A 20,617-nucleotide genomic window follows, 5' to 3' on the forward strand; every position below is an offset into this window, starting at 1 on the left:
AGAACATACTCCAATGAAAAACAAGATGACTGGATAACCCACCCTGTATCTGACTGTCCCTTCAAAATCTGAATTGCTTGGAACCACTGAGAATTGCCATCACCTAACTAGATGGACTCCTGTTTGCTGTGGTTCCTGCTCTTCTTCAAACTGCTCACTTTACTGTTTGAAACTGAACTAACTGCTACAGCTTCCAGAGGCTGGAGTATAGTTAAAAAGATACTAATATTAATAACATACTTGTGTCTCATAAAATGCTTTACTACCTTAAATTATTTTTCCATTTAGCACAAGTGACACCTTGTAAAAATTATAAGGGCATCAAAGGGGTAAATGTTGAGAAATAAAAAGCATAATTTTGCAGAAAACTATCTAACATGTCATTCCTGTCCCCTGCTTCTGTAAATCAGCCCCCAAGAGCAGGGCCTTTCAGGAGACTATCTAAGGAAACACTCCTGCCCCCCTCTTCTGTAAATCAGCCTGTGAGAGCATGACCTTGCACCTGCCTTCTGCTTCTGTGACCCCACTTGCAAAATTTCACCTAACAACATGTTAGCCAATGAGCAGAGCCATGCTAGTACCACATAAAATCCTATATAAACCTATGAAAACTGAAAAACAGGGTTCAGAATTTGGAGATTGACTCTCCTCTGGTCCAGTGCATAATAAATCTGTTCCTCTGCTTCTCTGAGTGCCATTTGGGTTTTTCTGCTGCTCAGAATGCCCAGCTTTGCTGCAACATGTGGACTGTGTCAACCTCATCAAAAAGTGTCTTACAGTGGATTCCTGCAAGAGAACAACACTGCAGGATATAATGAGTGACCCCTCAGTAAATATGGGCTATAAGCACCAAGAACTGAAGCCATATGTGGAGCCCCTCCTGGATTACCAGGACTCCCACTGGATAGCAATGATGGTAACAATGGGGTACACCATGGAAGAGGTAAAGGAGTCTTTGGCAAATGTGAAACATGACTTAATCATGGCTACGTACCTAGTGCTGGGTTATAGCAGATGGGAGCAGGAGACCTCCACCATTGTCCTGCAGCCCCAGCCCTCACCTGGTCAGAGACACAGCCACCCTCCTTCCCCACACCCTGTGGAACAGCACAGCATGTCTTCCCAGCCCAGGCAGTGAAGATACAGTGAATCTGCAGTTCTCCCCTCTGATTCCTTGTTTAAAACCATTCAATACAGGGAGAAGGACTAGAATTCAGGGAGGAAGGCTTGAAGCATGACCAACACTTATGCCAGGCCCCTGCCAGATAAGGAGTGGGAGAAGCCCATCTCAGTGCCCTCCTGACACAGCCTCCCCACTGCACCGGTCAACCCTGCAGTACTCCTCTTCTACAGAGGATCAGCCTCAGCAAGGCCTTCACTGACAAGGGCTGAGAAAATCAATGCACACAGGCATCAGGAGCCCCCAAGATGTCTGCTTCAACCAGAGCCCCTGGTCCTACCTCATCTGTACCAGCAGCCCCTGATGGCCTTGGTGCAGCCTAGTCAGGCCCCCAGGCTCTGCCCCAGGGAGAGCCACAAGGAGGGCCCCAGCTTGGCCCTGTGGCCCTCTACCCACAGCAGCTGTGGTGGGGATGAAGGCCCTGAAGGAAGCAATTCTCCACCTCCTGTTTGCAAGAGTAAAGCCTTCCCCAGGAGAAGTCACCAAGTTAGGGGCGAGCAGCAGAACTTTCCCTGTGGGGTGAGGCCAGTCTCCCCTTCTGGCAACAACCAGGGCCAACTGTGCACCTTGAGGAGTTTCATGACTTTCACCCATCATGTGTGCCTAGGGTGTGCCAGCAAGAAGCATCAGCAGGGGAGAGGAATGACCAAGGAGGTCCTCAGGGGGCCCAGCCATGGTTATATGACCTTAAGTGCAGGATGAAGATCATGAGCTCCCTGGAGCCCCACGAGATGATGCAGGACATCTGCCAGGTGCTCGATGCACTTGGCTGTGAGTGGGACCTGAGGGAGCACCATGGGCTGTTGTGCACTTGTGGATGCCGGGCCAGCAGGACTTCCTCCAGTGGAGGATGGAGGTGTGCAGACTGCCATGGTGGGGGCTCCACAGGGTGCAAGTCAAAATGTTGTCTGGGAACTCCAGGGCCTTTAGAGACACTGCTGCCACACTAACAAAAGTGCTTCAGCTTTAAAGGACTCCCAGGTGCTGAATGGGAGACCAGGGCAGGGGTCTGCAGGCCCTCACTGCCCAGGTGACCACTCCCCACACCCCCAGGCAGAACTCCAGTGGCTGCACTGGTTGTGCCCTAGGGCCTGCTCCCCTCTCCTGTCCTTCTCCCAGCTTGGTGTTGAGGGCCAGTGGCTGCCCCCTTGACCCCCACATCTCCTGGAAACATGATAAAACAGACGCTCCTTTGTTAGTAGTAATGTTCTGCATGCCATGGAGGTACTGGAATCCTCCTCAGTGGACTCCAACTGAGAGTCTGCCACGGCCTATGCACACCTCCATCTTGCCCTATGCACACCCTCCAGCCTGGTGTGACACCAGAGCAGCATGTATTGGATGTTCAGGTCCCACTTGTGGCTGCTAGTGATTATCTCCTGTATCATCTTCATGGGCTCCATGGGGCTCCTGATCTTCATCCTCCATTGTAAGTCTCCTGAGTGGACCTTGGCTTCCTGAGCATTGAGTTTTCCCCTAGGTATTTGCTTTGAGGTTCAGTGAGGTTCCTTCTGGCAAATTTGACCTGCACACATCTGCATTTAACCTTGAACAGGTTCCCTTTGGGTCCACTCTGGCCTGGCTGTTGCTAGAATGAGAGGCTAGGGACCCAATGCAGGGAAAATTTTCCTAGTTGCCTTCCAATGGGAGCTGCCTTAGGTGGACAGAGCTCTCTTTGGACTTGGCTTGGAAAAATGTTTTGTTATTGGATTCCATCCCTGCTGCTGCTACTGCAGAGGAGGTGAGGCCATGAGGCCATGCTGTGGAGCTCCTAGTTCTTGGCCTCTCCCTTGAGCATCTGTGGGGCCCAGTCCAGAAAGCCTGAGGGGCTGTGGCCAGCTGTGCTGTGAGCTGTCTTTGATTCCTGGTGCTGGTGAGTGAGTCTGGGAGAAATCAGTTGTGAACCTGAAAGTAAAAAGCACATGGAGATGCTCCCATCTCACATGGTGACCAGCAGACAGTGACCAAAAATGGAAAACACATGAAGAGTCCAGTCTGCTCTTACTAGATTTTCCGTGGAAGAACAAGATTATACACCACACAGAGCCAGAAAAGACAATGGGGGAGATGAGCAGGTTCTGGACACAAACAACTGTAGGTTGTACCTGAACAACACTTTTCAGCTACTGGGCATGAGCAGTATGCTGTGCTGGAGGGCTTAGGGATGGAGGTCTGCAGGTGCTGGGTGGGGACTCAGTGGGTTCACCTGCAGAACATATCCTCACTTATAAGGCCTTCCTAAGCATTGGCTCCTAACATACAGGAGGCTTCAGCTTCCAAAGGTGAATGGAACCATCTGGGAGACCAGAGGAGGGTCCTACAGACCCTTGCTGCCAGGTGGCCAGTCACCCCCACCTATGTGGTTGCAGAGACTGGACTGGTGTCTTTACCCTGGGGCCTTCCTCTCTTTCTAGGAGGGTGGAGTTGACTGGAGAAATTGAGGGTTCAAATGAGAGCAGAGGCTGTTTACTCAAAGCTTGCTCTAGCAAAAGGGTCAATACCATCTCTTGTTTTGGGCAGAGACCCCACGGTAGGCATGAGCATGGGAAAGCTTCACAGTGAACAGCAAGAAAGCTCGGGTGAGCTCCCAAAGCAGGCAGTTGGCAGTGAAACTGCGGGGGGGTGGGTGAGTGGGTGACCTCAAAGGCATTTTATGTGACTCTATGGGGAACTCATTTGGCTTCCCCTGGTAGGTGTGTATTTGGAAGAATGGGTGACTTCAGTAGAGTAAATAGGCAGGGAACCTGTATGTCATTGGCAAAATTCCTCTGCCTCTGGGCCTTGTCCTTACAGAGGTTTTGGGGTCTCTCAGTTCTTTCCCTGCCCGGAAATTCCCTCTCCACCCTGTCCTCTACAGTGGTCCAAGGAAGTGGAGGAGAAGTTGCAACAGGGCTCTCTCACAAAGCCGGCAGCACAGGGAGTTTCCTCTAAACTACAGTAATATGTATAACAACAAAAAATCAAATTCCAAGGCCTACTTCTTCTCCAGCTCCGTGGAGGAGGTGGAGACTGCGGCCCTGGGGTCCTGCTCTGGTGGGGGGATTCCCTGTTGGCCCTTCCAAAGCTCAGTTAGGCTTCTACCCTCTCCTCCCTCCTTCCCCTCAAGCAAACCATCCAGTGGCCTGTCCCTCACCTCAGGACCCTGGGACCCATGCCTGGGCATCTGTGGACCTGGCCTGGTGCAGCTCTGAGCAGGTGGGGCTGGCAGCTGCTCTAGGATGCAGAGGAGAGAGTGAGGGGTGCTGATGACCCTCCACACCAAACACTGTCCCCTTCCTCCTTCCCCAGGGTTGGGCATGTTCTTCCCCAAGCTGCTGTCGGGTCCTGTCCTCCAACAGCCTGTGCTCCCACCTCCCAGCCCTCCAGGGTGGAAAGAGGGGCTGACCCAGGCCTGGGGAGAGCAGGGCCTGCAGGGCTGCTGGGCCCCAGCCCCCAGGAGGCTGCTCCAGCTGCTCCTCTCCCTGGTGAGGGGACACTGAGCCGCCTCCCTTCCAGGAGAGCCTCTGACAGCACCCACCTGCTGCTCCTCTTCCCTAGGGAGTACCATTGGCTGTAAGTCATCCAGCTCCTGTCACAGTGACTCCCCCCACATCCCTGTCCAATCCCTCTGCTTCCTGCCCTCTCTCATGGACAGTGTGGTCCTCCAGTGGCTGAGGTAGGGGCAGGACCAGAGGCTCCAGCCTTCTCTCCTCAGGGTTATTTTGGGAGCAGGTGTTTATGTGCGCTTAGCTGGTGGCACACAGTACATCCTGATATATTTCTCTGCTACTGAACTTCTGAGAGATTGGGGAAGAAGACCATACTCAGAAGTGCTCCCACTTTCACCTGGACTGTGCATTTTTTTGTGAGGGGTTATTTCTTACTTCATTAATTGTGGATTCATGATGAATCCTCAACCATTCATTATCCACCCCCTCCCCTGGTCTCATTCCAGGCTCTGAGGAAAGTCAAGACCTTGGGAACATGCAGGAGGCCCAGCCAAGATTACCTTTCCTCTCCTACTCGCATCCTGGGTCACCCCTCCTCCTCTCCTTTCATGCCTGTGGAACCATCCAGATGATCTGAGCATCCAGAATGGCACAGCATAGCTCATGAAGAGGTGAGGGTCAGGCGTACCCCAACAATGTAGACCCTTCCTGTCCAGCTTCCCATCCTGCACTAGCTTCTCTGAGCAAATAAACACAAAATCAGAATTTTGTGAAGAAAAAGCTATGGGGAGCATATAGGTTTTCACCAGTAACTGACACAGTGTGATGTATGTTTTAATGGGATCTCTGCTTAGAGAAAGTGTTAGGGGGACAAGGGCAGAGGGAGGTGGACACTGGAAGCTTTGCCATATCCAGGGTTGCTTGACTGGACCAGTGTCATGGAAGCAGCGGTGGAGAGGAGTGCCTCCCTGTGGCTGGCAGCTTGCACTGCTGCACTGCCCACGAGCTGCCTGATAAACGGTGGACCTCCAGCAGGGCCCTCTCTGCCTCCCAGGTCGGGAAGGTCATACACTCTCTTCTCCCCACCTCTTCTCTCTGACCCTCTTTCTGTCATTCACATCTGTCTGGAATAAATAAAAAAACAGTATAAGTAAACTGGCATTTAACGTCTGTTGATTCTATTTTTTGCATTATAGACATAAATGTACATAGATGAGGATATGTATATTTATTATAAAAAGGAAATGTGAGATAAAAACTGGAATGATTTTAGATTTAATTTTATAATCCTCTGTCAAAACGTAAAAAAAAAATCTACATTTAAAAATTCTCCTTACTTTTCAAGGTTTACTTTTCTTCTAGTGTGTAGGTTTGATAAAAAGATAGACTTCTATTGTATTTAGAGTAATTGTTTTTAAGTTCTGTTAAGGCTGGTTCTAGTCATTCTTTGAAAGTACACATGGATTGACAAAAATTTAATGTTATTTGCAAAGAAAGATCTTAAAACTTAAGTAAATTTAAATATGAGGGCAAAAAAAAATAAGGGATATTGTATTTGGGATTAAAAAATATTTTACAAGCATAAAATTTAGGCTCCACTAGGCATCTCAGTCCACTGCTCTTCAATATGCAACACAAGTGCACACAAATATTATCCTCCAAGGGTTCTAGAACATTACATTAAATGGGATATGAGCAATAACATAATAATTTTATGAATTTTCCCAAAAATCACTGAAGATTGAACATGGACATTTACCTCTGCTTTCTCACATAACTTCACTGAAATAATGGTAAAGTGATTAATTTCTAAGGTTGAACCACAAAGATAAACAGAAAAGACAAGGGGAACAGTGCAATAAAACATTAAAAGCAAGAATGTGGATGTATGACTAGTAACTTATTGGCAAACAGTAGAAAACCTTAACCTGAGGCAGTAGTGGCAGAAGTACAAGCTGCAGATCCCTGCAAGGCTCAGAGCTGCAGACATCAGGTATCCTGTGGTGGAAGAGGTGGGGAGAAAAGTAGGTCAGTAAGCTAGAAGTCTGTCTAGAATGGTCAGAAGCCCACAGCTCCTGCCCACTGTAGAATACTGGAGGTTTACTTTCCAGAGATGTTAATTCAGTGAAGCCCTGGACTAAGGACCATTCATCTCTGTGCACAGTAAGACTGCTCTTAAAACAAGGGACTATATGAAAGTCAGCCTGTCAAACAGAGACTTCTAGTACTGGATACTGCATTGTTTCCAAGCGTTATTCATTAGAAAAAAATGGTGCTGAGCAATCCCCTGAACTTAGTTTTTTTTCCTTCTACTGGCATATTTTCTCTCTATATGCTTTCTCTCTGTAGAGTTTCTCATAAACCTTTTTAGTAAGAGAGTGATTTCCAGGTGTGACCATTTGAATTTAGTGAATCTCCAAAAAAAAAAAAAAAAAAAGATAAAAAAAAATTAATCTATTCCTGTAGGTGTGAAACCTTTTGATTGCATTAGATTTGGTTCCAGGGCCTTGGTTAAATCACTTGATTAGTTCCCTTCAATTGTACTACATTAGTCAGGTGAGATCCAGGTTTGGTTTCTACCCTTTTCCTAGGCCTTATAAAAATGGAGACACAGGGAAAAGACACACAGAGAAAGGAAGTCACCATTTTGATCCTGCCATGTGAGACAGGACACAAGGATTACTAGCAGCCAAAGTTGAAGCCCAAAGCTCCCAAGAGGCTGGGCTCATGGAGCAGCTCAAGGCTGAAGAGATGAGCCATATGCCTGATCACCCACAGCCAAGCTCCAGGAAATGGTGAGCCTTGAGGGAAGGTAGGACCAGGTAGAGGTTGGCTGCCATCCTGCCACCCCACATGGCAGGATGCCATGATCACCAGTAGCTGCATTTGGTGAGAAAGCATCTCTGATGATGCCTTGATTTGGACATTTTCACAACCTCAGAACTGTAACATTATACCCTAATAAATTTCCCACTATAAAAGCCAACCCATTTCTGACACGTTGCATTGGGAGCCTTATGTCAAACTAAAACACTAGGTTTTTCTGCTTCATTTCTCTTGAATTAATTTTGCTACTTTTTTCATGGTAACATGGTGTAATGGAGTAGATACAATATTGAAGATGTAAGCTTTTAAAAAATTAGATTCAAGACATACTCAAGAATTCAATTATGAAAGTATTTAGGCTTTCTGCTTTGTCAACAGTGTCAATGAGAGTATTGTTAATTCTGTGCTTCCATGTGTGTATGTGTGTGTGGTATGTAAATGCGTGTGCATGAGTTTGTAGTGGTGGATTGAATAAATATTGTAAGCTGTGATTGTCATCCTTTATTAACCACAGGAATGTGACTTTCATGGAGCTTAAAAGGGAGTCATCTGTTTTCTGCCTCATTACTTGAAGAAGGCAGTGAATTCTGTCTAAATCTAGAAAACCAGGTGCTTTTTGAAAGATGGGCATTTGAGTCATCTGTGAGATCATATATTTCTATTGAGCTAACAAATATATGACAAAACTAGTTAAATATGTAAAACTTTTTGGCACCTTCTGAGCTCTAAGATTAAAAAAAAAAGAGCCAATGTTGTAATTTCTATGAGGCTCTATTTTTGCTTTGATTTTATGTTGATAGAACAGAAGAAAGAATGGTGGAAAGCAGAGTCCTTTACTAGGATTTTAATTTTCCTCCCAGTTAGGCAGATCTTCAGAGACTAATCCAAACTAAAGATTTTGATCATCCTACAGAAAATGAGATTTTAAGATTTTGTTTAGCCCTGTTTACCAAATAGAAAAGAAACAGAAGAAAATAAAATTTCAGTTTCCTCCATAAAGGAAAAGTGCTGCTCATCCATAACTGATTTTTGTGGCTTTTACTTGGCAATGCAACTACTGGAGAATAGGGAATTGTTATTTCTACTGAAATTTCATCCCTATTGTAGAATTTGTGCAGAATATAGGCAAACTATGGAAAAACAATTCATTTACCAGGTTAATGGTTCTAATGTGCTTAGGATTGTGGTGGATAGGGTTGACAGAGAAGAGTAAGAGCACAACTTGACAGTCCAATCTGTATGCAGATGTTTCAGCAGGTGAGTTCAATGAATCCAGGATTACAGGTGCTAGGGCAAGGGCTGTGCAGTGGTCAGGGCACCAGGAGGATGAGGCTGTAACTGGCCAGCTTCACTACCACATCTGCCCTTGCAGAAGTCTTAATATTTAAAGTGCAGGATGTGAGACTTCAAACATCCCAATGGTTGCTGAATGGAAGGGAAAAAAGGAAAGAGATAGTGCTCAGCTTTTCCAGTCAGCCCTGGATGTGAGTCTGTGTGAGGCAGAGGCCATGGCAGTGGTCATACCCTGATTTGTCCTCCTTCTATCAGTAGATGCTGGATTTCTACCTGGAAATGAGGAAAATGGAAATTGTGGGTTTTGGAGGATAATAGAAGTTAAGTCTTTTCTTTATTTTTTTTGTCATAGTGGTATGCTTATTTTTAGAAGTGAATAGTTAGAATCAGGATGTTTTTGGGTTTTATATGATTTAAAATTAAGTAGGCAATATTGCAGCTTAGAATGTTAAATGCCCTGCAGAAACATAAAGTATCCATTTCTTTGATTTCTTTCTTAAAATTTGTATTTGCGATGCTGTCAATATTTTCCTCCATTAGTGTAGAATGGTGAATGATTTTGTGAGGGAAAAAGTTTTATGTTTCAGGTACATTCTCACTAGGGAATGTGGTACAGGTAAGGGAGTAGACAAGACATTGACCTTGGTTCCCTAAGTTAATTTTATGTACTCATTTTATGAATACATAAATATGAAATTTATTCCTAGTGCCCTGGAACATTTATAGAAAATTGCAAACTTGGTTATGTTATATCTACCTATACATGTGTATACCTATTGTAATGTTTTGTTGTTTCTGATAGTGAGTTTGAAAACCCTGTTTTCATGATTGTAGTTACTGATCTGGCTTCATGTTAATGTTGACTTGATATTGTAAAATAGGATTGTTTTTCTAATAGGTGTTTATAATACGAAATAAGTAGAATAGAGAAAGTTTTTAAAAAGATTTTTTTTATTGCTATTGATTTTTTTCCTCTTTTTATTTATTTATTTAATTTTATTTTACTTTTTATTCTTTATTTTCTTTTAAATGTTACATTCAAAAAATATAAGAGGTCCCCATATACCGCCCCCCCCCCACATCAACAACCTCTTTCATCATCGTGGAACATTCATTGCATTTGGTGAATACATTCTGGAGCACTGCTGTATCACATGAATAATGGTTTACATTGTAGTTTACACTCTCCTCCAGTCCATCCAGTGGGCCATGACAGGACATACAATGTCTAGCATCTGTCCCTGCAGTACCACCCAGGACAACTCCAAGTCCTGAAAATGCCCCCACATCATATCTTTTTTTCCCTCACTCTACCCTCAGCAGCTACCATGGCCACTTTCTCCACATCAGCTATTGATTTTTAAGCTATGGGCTAGTCATTTCCTGGTGGGAATTAAAGTAGCCATCTATAAAAGCAAGAGATTAAATTAGATGAAGTCTAAATTTCCTTCCAGTTCTAATATAATATGATTATGAGTCCAAAATGGTTATATATATATATATTTAAATTGGTTATTTGAATATTGATGACCCTGGCGAAAGACTTATCAGTTGAGAAGTAGAGGATGGAAATAATCCTGGTTTTAATCAGCTAAAAAGTGAGTGAACTTTCAATAGCTAGGTTTCACTGTCTCTGAGACAGCAGAGAGCCACGCTGTGTGTTAGGGAGAAGCTTCACTGTTCTGTAATTTTATGGCTCCCTACAGGTCTGCCCTGAGAGAATTGACCCCTCAGCAGAGTAAACTCATCCTATAAATGTTGGTCTAGGCAAAAAGATTTTGATTAACCTTCCTGAATGTTTTCCAAGCACCCTTCACTCACTAAATAAGTTGGGGAACCAAGGAGTCCTCCAGTCACCTATGGACTTGCTGTGGTTCTGTTTTCGTATCCCTGACTAAATTGACAGTGGCTCTCCAAAAAAAAAACAACAAGAGTCTTTGATCTGGTCAGTTCTCTGTCCAAACAATGGGTGTTTCATGGGATCTATGGAATGCTACCCACTACCTCCAATATTCCTATTTCTAATTAAAAGTGATTGAACTCTGTAGTGTTTCCGTAACTCTCAGGTCCTCCCTGCAATGAACTTGTGTCATGACCCTTCCTAAGCATTTTCTTCTTTCTTCTTTTAATTCTCTCCACTGTATTTTTTTTTTACGTGTGTGTATGTATTCTTGCATACTTTATGTACAGGTGTGCAAGAGTGTGCAAGTATATACAGGTGTCTGTGTGTATGTTTGTTGTCTGTGAATGGTAAGCTTAATTATGTAGAATTCTGTCACTAGTACTGGAGCTAATCCCTTCTCATTCCTTGACTAAGTACATCTCAGGCCAATCTCCTCTATCTCCTAATTGATTTCTATGTCCTCCTCAATCTGCTCGCTGTCTGCAATTTCTTTTTTGTAAGTCCACTCTAATCCATATTCTATTCCTTCATCCTGTGGACCTTGGATTGGTTGTGCCCACTCCACATCTATGTCAAGAGGGGGCTTAGATTCCACATGGATGCTGGATGCAATCCTCCTGCTTTCAGTTGTAGGCACTCTTGGCTCCATTGTGTGGTGGTTGACCTTCTTCACCTCCATGTTAGCTGAGTGGGGTAAGTCCAATAAACCAGAGTGTAGGAGCTGAAGTCTGTTGAGCCTCAGGGCCTGGCTATCATATGGCCAGTCCAGAGATTCAGATCCCCTGGGTATATTTTAAACCCCAGCACAAACTACAATTCTGGTAAAGTAACAGGAAAGGCTTGTGAAAAGAGATCACATCTGAGTCCAGCTCCATCACACAGAAACACCAACTCCAAAGAAGGGCCAACTGACATGGCACTGAACTCCATCTGCCATGACCATAAAACCTGTGGGTCTCTGTAGCTCTCAGAAGAACCAATACCTGGGGTTGCATCTACTTTATCTGTCTCTGGGACTTGGCTCAGGTGTGCATAAGGGCAACCCCTCTGATAACCTCCTGGCTCTTTTTTAGAGACTCATAGCCATATAAACTCATTTGTCCTTTCCATTTCCCCCTTGATTTAGGTCAAAAAGCATTTTTAACTGCTGTTATTATATGTAGACAGAGATATTCTGCTGGTCTGAGTTGAACCTTTTATTCAAGGTCATTTTCTAGTTACATCATCAGCTGGTACTTGGTAGTAATCCCTCAGTGCCAGGGAGGCTCATCCCTGGGAGTCATGTCCCATGGTGGGGGGAAGGCCATGAATTTACATGCTGAGTTTGGCTTCGAACCTGACCACATTTGAGCAACACAGAGGCTCTCAGGAGGTAACTCTTAGGCACGTTCCTGCTCTAGGCCTTGTTCTTATTTCAGGTGCACAGGCTCACAAGCATAGTCATTAGTATCAGGGACTCATTGCTGGACCTTCATTCTCTTTTGGCCTTTGCCGTTGCACTTGGGGGATTGTTGCTGTTCCTTTAGGGACTGTGATAGAGCTCCCCTGGCTAGAATCTCAGCACTCCCTCAGTTGTTGTTTTTAATTGTTTCCATTGTGAAAATACCCAAACATTGTTATGTATCCTGGATATATGCCCTGTAGAACTCCCTGCCAACCATGTGTCCTCTGTCAATAACATTCAACACTAGTATTCCTCCGCTGCCCTTGTTGAACCTCTCTGTGATCCAAAACTTCCTGAAAAGTGAAGCCCAATATATTGACAGATACCCTTAATAGTAAAATGGAATATAGTGATGAGCTTAAAGGATATAGAATACATAATAATTTGGATCAATTCTAAATCCTATCTTTTTCTTTTCTTTTTTCTAATTATTAAGCTTATCTTCACAAGAGTCTTAGATCACAGTAATTCATATATACAATATACAGTACTCCCACATATCAACATAAAACCTTTTCCCTTCCACAGCAATAATCTTTTAACATATTCATACCATATTTACTGAAACTGATGTACAGATATTGAGACAATAGCTTTCAAACAAGGTGACATTTGTGTTTACATTGTGGTTTATATTTTAGACTATACAATTTTCTAAATTTTTAGTTATCTTATGTTTTACATTATGATTTACATTTTAGCCTATCATCCCCTATATATTTCTGGTGTAATTTTACGTGTCTTATATCCATCCTTGCATACTCTTGTGAAACACTTCTATTGCCCACACAGTTACATTGGTTCCATCTATTCAATACTTATTTCCCCCTGCCCTTAGGCTCACAGTGACAGTCAATCTTCATTTCTTGAAGAGCCATGTTCAGAGATACTTGCAACAGTGTTGATGGCTTGACATGCTGAACTGCCCTAATGCCCTGGGAGCCACCATTTCTCTTGAGAGATACAGTTCCCTCTATTTGATGGCCTCAGTCCTCCCTGGGATGTGGGTATACCTTCACTTTCATTATATGGGTCTCTACCCAATGATATCACCCACTCTGGCAAAATGAGCATTCACATATTTTCTAGGAGTCTGTCCTGTGTCAGATTATCCCCTTTAAGTATCTTAAACAGGTAACTTTCCTTATTACATTTTTGAAAAGATTTTCTCACCATTATACTCTCAACGAACACCTGACAATCTCCTATGTTCGTATGTTGCCCCACCCTCCCCCCTATTTCTTGGGCAATATTACCCGTCCTCCCATCCCTAGCCCCCCTCAAGCCCACAACGCCCCACCCAAAGGTAACCCTATTCCCCAATTTTATCCCTTCCATGTACATATACTTACCTCCAGCTTCTCATAGATTTCACCCATGTAGATGTCAGTTTACGTCCTTCTTCTACCCCCCGATTTCCTGTAAGCCTATCATGCAGTCTCTAGCTCTCTGAGGCAGCTTGGTTTACTTATTTCATATCATTGAGGTCATGTAGTATTTGTCCTTCAATGCCTGGGTTTCTTCACGCAACAGAAGTTTCTCATGATTCATCCATGTTATCACGTGTGTTTATAGTGTATTTGTTCTTAAAGCTGAGTACTAACCCATTGTATGTATATACCACATTTTATTTATCCATTCATCTGTTGATGGACATTTGGGTTGATTCCAACTTTTGGCGATAGTGAACAATGCTGCTATGAACATTGGTGTGCATATATCAGTTTGTGTTCTTTTTTCAGTTCTGCTGGGTATATACCCAGCAGTGTTATCGCTGGGTCATATGGCAAATCTATGGTTAGTTTTTTGAGAAACTGCCAAACTGTCCTCCAGGATGGTTGGATCTTTCTGAATTCCCACCAGCAGTGGATGAGTGTTGCCATTTCTTCACATCCTCTCCAGCATTTGTATTCTTCTGTTTTTTTCATAGCTGCCAATCTAATGGGAGGAAGATGGTATCTCATTGTAGTTTTGATTTGCATTTCCCTGATAGCTAGAGATTTGGAGCATTTTTTCATGTGCTTTTTAGCCATGTGTATTTCTTCTTTGGAGAAGTGTCTGTTTAAATCTTTTTCCCATTTTTTAAATGGGTTGTTTATCTTTTTATTTTCAAGATATAGGAGTTCTTTATATATGCAAGTTATTAGTCTCCTATCCGATATATGGTTACCAAATATTTTCTCCCATTGTGTAGGCTCCCTTTTCACTTTCCTTTTTTTTTTTTTTAAAATTTTATTTATTTATTTAATACCCCCCCCCCCCCGTTGTCTGTTCTTGGTGTTTATTTGATGCATCTTGTTTCTTTGTCCGCTTCTATTGTCGTCAGTGGCATGGGAAGTGTGAGCGGCGCCATTCCTGGGCAGGCTGCATTTTCTTTCGCACTGGGCGGCTCTCCTTATGGGTGCACTCCTTGTGCGTGGGGCTCCCCTACGTGGGGGACACCCCTGCATGGCGTGGCACTCCTTGCGCGCATCAGCACTGCATGTGGGCCAGCTCCACACGGGTCAAGGAGGCCCGGGGTTTGAACCGCGGACCTCTTATGTGGTAGACGGATGCCCTAACCACTGGGCCAAGTCCGTTTCCCTCCCTTTTCACTTTCTTGAGAAACTCCTTTGAGGTGTTTAATTTTGAGGAGGTCCCATTTATCTATTTGTTCTTTTGCTGCTCATGCTTTTGGTGTGAATTTCATGGAGCCATTTCCTATTACGAGGTCTTGTATATGATTCCCTACACTGCGTTCCAAAGTCTTTATGGCTCTTATATTTAGGTCTTTGATCCATCTTGAGTTGATTTTTGTATAAGGTATGTGATGGTAATCCTCTTTCATTCTTTTACATATGGATATCCAGTTCTCCAGGCACCATTTGTTGAATAGTCCATTCTCTCCCAATTGAGAGGGTTTGGTGGCATTATCGAATATTATATGGCTGTATGTATGAGGATCTATATCAGAACTCTCAATTTGGTTCCATTGGTCTGTGTGTCTCTCCTTGTGCCAATACCATGCTGTTTTCACTACTGTAGCTTTGCAGTATGTTTTGAAGTCAGGCAGTGTGATTCCTCCAATTTCGTTTTTCTTTTTCAATATGTCTTTGGCTACTTGGGGCTTCTTTTCTTTCCAAACAAATTTCACAGCTAGTTTTTCTAGTTCCTTAAAGACTGCTGTGTTGATTTTTATTGGGATTGCATTGAATGTGTAGATAAGTTTTGGTAGGATAGATATCTTAATAATATTTAGTCTTCCTATCCATGAACAGGGAATATTCTTCCATTTATTTAGGTCTTCTTTGATTTCCTTGAACAGTGTTGTGTAGTTCTCTGTGTACAAGTTTTTTACATCTTTAGTTAAATTTATTCCTAGGTATTTGATTTTTTTATTTACTATTGTAAATGGTATTTGTTTCTTGATTTCCTCCTGATCTTGCTCATTATTGGTGTACAGAAATGCTACTGATTTTTGCACATTGATCTTATAACCTGTGACTTTACTAAGCTCATTTATGAGTTCTAGAAGCTTTGTTGTAGACCTCTCTGGGTTTTCTATGTATAGGATCATGTCATCTGCAAATAATGAAATTTTGACTTCTTCCTTTCCAATGTGAATGCCTTTTATATCTGGTTCTTGCCTCAGTGCTCGAGCAAGTACTTCAAGGCAATGTTAAATAGAAGGGGAGAGAGTGGGCATTCCTGTCTTGTTCCTGATCTTAGAGGGAAGGATTTTAGGAGTTCTCCATTGTAAATGATGTTGGCTGTGGGTTTTTCATATATACTCTTTATCTTGTTTATAAAATTTCCTTGTATTCCAATCTTTTGCAGTGTTTTTATTACGAAAGGGTGCTGTATTTTGTCAAATGCTTTTTCTGCATCTATAGATATAATCATGTGATTTTTTCCCCTTCAATCTGTTTATATGGTGTATTACATTGATTGATTTTCTTATGGTGAACCATCCTTGCATACCCAGAATGAATCTCACTTGGTCATGGTGTATAATTCATTTAATGTGTTGTTCGATGTGGTTAGCTGTGGCCGCCGCTGCGGTACCGCGGGCGGGTCGCTGCCGCGTGGGCGGATCACTGCCGGGAGTCGGGCCGAGCCCACGGCCGGACTGGGGCGGCAGCGGGCAGCTCAAGGCTTGGTGGGGACACGCGGTTCGATGGAAGAAGAACCACGGAGACGAGGTCTATGCGCAGGTCTGATTTTATTCGGGAAGTACATAGGGTTTTATAGTCTCATGGAGGCGGGGAGGTTGTGGGAGGGGCATGTCCGCGGGACAGCTGGGGATTGGCTGCAGAGGCAAGGGTGGACCTGCGGTTTATGACGTAAGCCATTGATGGCAGAGGGGGTTGTTTCGGAGGTTGTGCTGGGGGGGATACGGGATGAGGGCGGTTGGAATGAGGCGGGGAGAACAGTGATCGGCTGGGAGGGGGAAGATAACAGTGGCTGGGAGGAGGGGCGGAGGGAGGCAGCAGCGTAAGCTGCTGCTGAGAAGGGCCATAATACAGCGAAAAGCAGGGTGGGAGCAGGGGACAGTTAGCAAATATTTTGTTGAGGATTTTTGTGTCTAGGCTCATTAGAGAAATTGGTCTGTAATTTTCCTTTCTTGTGGTGTCTTTCAATTTGGCACTAGGGTAATGTTGGCATCATAGAATGATGGTAATGTTCCTTCTGTTTCAATTTTTGGGAAGAGTTTCAGGAAAATTGGTGTTAGTTCTTTCCGGAATATTTTGTAGAATTCACCTGTGATGCCATCTGGCCCTGGGATCTTCTTAGTTGGGAGGTTTTTAATGACTGATTCAATCTCTTATGATTGGTGTGTTGAGATCATCAATTTCTTCTTTCATTAATAGAGGCTGCTTATGTGTTTCTAGGAATTTGCCCATTCTTCTGAGTTGTCATTTTTGTTGGAATATAGTTTTTCAAAGTATCCTCTTATGATAGTCTTTATTTCTGTGGGGTCAGTGGTGATATCTCCTTTCTTGTTTATTTTTTTGTGTATTTGCATCTTCTCTTTTTTTCTTTGTTAGTCTAGCTAAGGATTTGTCAATTTTATTGATCTTCTCAAAGAACCAGCTCTTAATTTTATCTTTTCGAGTACTTTTAATTTTCTATTTCATTTAATTCTGTTCTTTCTTTCTTCTTCCTGTGCAGTTACTTTGTTGTTTTTTTTACTAATTCCTCCATATATGCAGTTAGTTCTTCAATTTTTGCTCTTCTTTTTTGATTTAGGAAGTTATGGCTATAAATTTCCCTCTCAGTACTGGTTTTGCTGCATCCCATAAGTTTTAGTATGTTGTGTTATGATTTTCATTAGTTTCAAGGTAGTTATTAATTTCTTTTGAGATTTCCTCTTTGATCCACTGTTTTTCTAAGAGTGTGCTGTTTAATTTCCATATCTTGGCATAACATCTGGGTCTCTGGCCCTTGCTGATTTCCAGCTTCACTCCACTATGGTCAGAGATATTATTTTGTATGATTTTGATATTTCTGAATCTATTGAGTCTTTCTTTTTGGCCTAGCATATGGTCTATCTTGAGAATGACCCATGTGCACTTGAGAATAATGTATATCCTGGTGTATTTGAGTGTAATGATCTATGTATGTCTATTAGATCCAACTCCTCTGATATACTGTTCAAAGTTTTTTTTCTTTAGTGATTCTCTTTTGAGATGTCCTGTCCAGAGTTGATAGTGGGGTATTAAAGTCTCCCACTATAATTGTAGAGGCATCTATTCCTTCACTTATTTTTTCCAGTGTTTGCCTCATGTATTTTGAGCCACCCTTGTTAGGAGCATAAATATTTATGATTGTTCTTTCTTTTTGAAAGATTATCCCTTCACTAATATGTAGTATCCATCTTTGTCTCTCACAATTGTTTTGCATTCAAAGTCTATTTTGTCTGATATTAATATAGCTACTCCTGCCTTTTTTTGGTTATTGTTTGCTTGTAAGATTTTTTTCCAGCCATTTGCTTTCAACCTCCATGAATCTCTGGGTCTAAGATGTGTTTCTTGTAGACAGCGTATAGATGGGTCATATTTCCTTATCCAATCTTCCAGTCTGAATCTTTTGACAGGTGAGTTTAATCCATTGACATTCAGTGTTATTACTTTCAAGGAATTATTTATGTTAGCCATATTTTCTTTGGACTTGTGTTTGTCATATTTTGTTTGTTTGTTTGTTTTTTTCCTTCTCTTTTTGTCTTTTTTGTTGCTCTTACACTCTCCTCCAACTCTGCCTCTCCTGTTTTTTTTCTTTCTTCCTGCAGTACTCCCTTTAGTATTTCCTGAAGGGCAGGGTTCTTGTTCACATACTCTTTTAATTTCTGTTTATCTGTGAATATTTTGAATTCTCCATCCTTTTTGAATCCTATCTTAGCTGGGTAGAGTATTCTTAGTTGGAAATTTTTTTCTTTTAGTACCTTGACTATATCATACCACTGCCTTCTTGCCTCCATGGTTTCAGATGAGAAATCAGCACTGAATCTTATTGAACCTCTCTTGTATGTGATGGTTCTCTTTTCTCTTGCTGCTTTTAGAATTTTCTCTTTGTCTTGAGCATTGGATAATTTGACAAGTATATGCCTTGGGGTTGGCCTGTTGGGATTTATGGTGTTTAGGGTGCATTGTGCTCCCTGGACATGTACATCCATCTCTCTCCATAGATTTGTGAAGCTTTCAGCCAATATGTCCTGCAACACCCCTTTGGTCCCCTTTCCCTTCTCTTCTCCTTCTGGGATGCTTATAATACATATGTTTGTGTGTTTTGCATGGTCATTCAGGTCCCTAAGGCCATGGTGTATTTTTTCTATCTTTTTATCGATCAGTTCTACTATCTGTTTGATTTCAGATGTACTGTCTTCCATGTTGCTAATTCTCTCCTCTCCCTCTTCTAATCTGCTGCTATTTGCTGAGAGTGTATTTTTGATTTCTTGAACTGTGGTGTTCATCACCATCATATCTGTTATCTTTTTGTGTATGTCTGCAATTTCCTCTCCAAATGTTTTCTTCATATTGTTAATCTCTTCCTTTACTTCATTAAGCTGGTCTCTAATATATGTTTTGAGATCTTTAATTACTTGTCCAATGTTCTGCTCCTTTTCCTGGTTTTTAGTTTGTTCATTGGATTTGGCCATGTTTTCCTTATTATTGGTTTTGTTTGTAGATTTTTGTTGCTGTCTGATCATCATTTTATCTTGATGGGTTTAATCAGTTCCTTAGCTTCTTTGTCTAGTCTTGGGGATTAATTAGTTGTGTTTCATGCGTGTTATGTCTTCTCTTTGTCACTTCAGTCTTCTTACTCTATTTTCTTGTTGCTGGCTAAATTCACTTTGAAGGAAAATATTAGGGCCAGGGAAAGCAAAATGAGAAAGAAAAGAAAATGTATGAAGTAATATTGGTAATAAATGTTAACAGAACAACAATGTGAGATCTAGGAGAGTGGATATTAGACTCATGTAAGTTGTGTAGAGTTATAGCAGTAAGTAGAGTACTGATAATGAGACAGTCAACTGAATATGGGGAGAAATATAGTATGAATTAAAAGGCCAGTGTTTTCATGAGAGAGGGAAAGAGAAAAGAAAGACAATAATATCAAAAGTGGATAAGACAGAAAACAGGACAAAGATATTAGAAATAAAAAGTCAGATGGGGGCCAAAGAAAGGGAGGTAGAATGTAAGAGAAACAGCAGATGATGGAGGATAGAAAGATGTGGGGGAAAGGGGATAGTGTAGGTGGCCAAAATCAATACACACAGAAAAGAGGAAATGGAGGATGAAGAAATACAGCAAATGTGAAGTGCTTCCTGTAGTACCTATTATATAAAGAAAAGAAAATAAAAAAAGAAGAAAAAGAGATAAAAGAAAAAAAAGAGAAAAGAAAAAGGGAGCAAAGAAAAAGGAGAGGAAACAAGCAAGAAAAAGACAAAGAGAAAAATGCTAAATAAATGAAAAAGGACCTTGGGGGATACAATGGGAGAAAAGACCAGGAGACAATGCAATATTAGCAACCACACCAAAAAAAAAAAAAAAAAAAAAAAAAAAAAGAACCAACGTTTCAAGTTAGGAATCCTCTTTGCAGTTAAATAATACACTTAGGGATCTGACCTTCCCCTTTTATCCTTTCCTCACTTATCTCTCTCCCAGGGCAGCAGAAAAGCTGCCTGACTGGTCCTGTAGGAGATTCAAGTAGGTCCTTGTTGAACCAACTCAACACAGAAGACTACGACTCTTTATTTCTAGCTTGAGAGCACCTACACCTCACCAGAAGCCCCAAATATGTTATTGGAAGCTTGGATAGCGCCTCCTACAGTCCTCCACCTTAGGTGTGCTAGGAGAGGTCTAATTGATTTTCTGGCTACACCTTCTCCCAGACCAAGTTTCCTATCCCTGGACATTTAGGTAAATTCACTTCTCCTTTCTTCCTAAACTCTCCCCAAGCTGAGTTTATTCAGCTGGTACACTCCTCCAAGTACAAGGAGAGAGAGAGAGAGAAAAAAAAACCCACAAATGCTGAGGGCTAGGATAATCAAGGACCTCAGATGG

The sequence above is a fragment of the Dasypus novemcinctus genome, chromosome 26, assembly GCF_030445035.2.
Source record: "Dasypus novemcinctus isolate mDasNov1 chromosome 26, mDasNov1.1.hap2, whole genome shotgun sequence".
Taxonomy (NCBI): Eukaryota; Metazoa; Chordata; class Mammalia; order Cingulata; family Dasypodidae; genus Dasypus; species Dasypus novemcinctus.